We start from the raw sequence: 642 nt of genomic DNA on the forward strand, positions 1-642 counted from the left end.
TTTGAATAACTTACTAGTTCTCGAGACATCTTGAGATTAGAGATGACGGAAAATTCCCTTACCTGAAACAAAAATAACAACAAAATATTAATGTTTTGTACATTTTCTCAAGCACATAATTAGGTTTAAATTAAAATCTTGTTTGAAAGCGAAATGGACTAGATAGAGATAATGAGGTTTTTTGAATTATTGTGCAAAAATGCTATCATTTAAGGTAAATAGGGAATTATTCCAAAATATATTTAATTAGTCGTGAAGGTTGTTGCTGAATTAATTATATCAAATTTGAAATATTTATTTAATTAGACGATTATTTAAATTTCGAAGATCGGGAGTCATGATGCGACATTGGGCATTTCGATTCTGATGATTTTTAAGCCCGATTAGTTTTCACTCAAACAAAACGTTACACTATAACCTGTTTACCCAATCTAGTTACGTCTACGATGAATCTCAATTTCATGATTCAAAAATTATTAACTCCACGTTATCAAGGCGAATAGTTAGTCCTAGAGGTTTGAAGATGAATCCCTTTGGCGAAAGTAAATTTCCGTTTTGCGAATTAAACCTCGCACGAGATTTCCCATTTAAAGCATACCAAGAGTCGAAAATTCACCCCCCTCGACAGAATGCCCCGTTGAC

Source organism: Photinus pyralis, unplaced genomic scaffold, assembly GCF_008802855.1.
Source record: "Photinus pyralis isolate 1611_PpyrPB1 unplaced genomic scaffold, Ppyr1.3 Ppyr1.4_LG6, whole genome shotgun sequence".
NCBI classification, from domain to species: Eukaryota; Metazoa; Arthropoda; class Insecta; order Coleoptera; family Lampyridae; genus Photinus; species Photinus pyralis.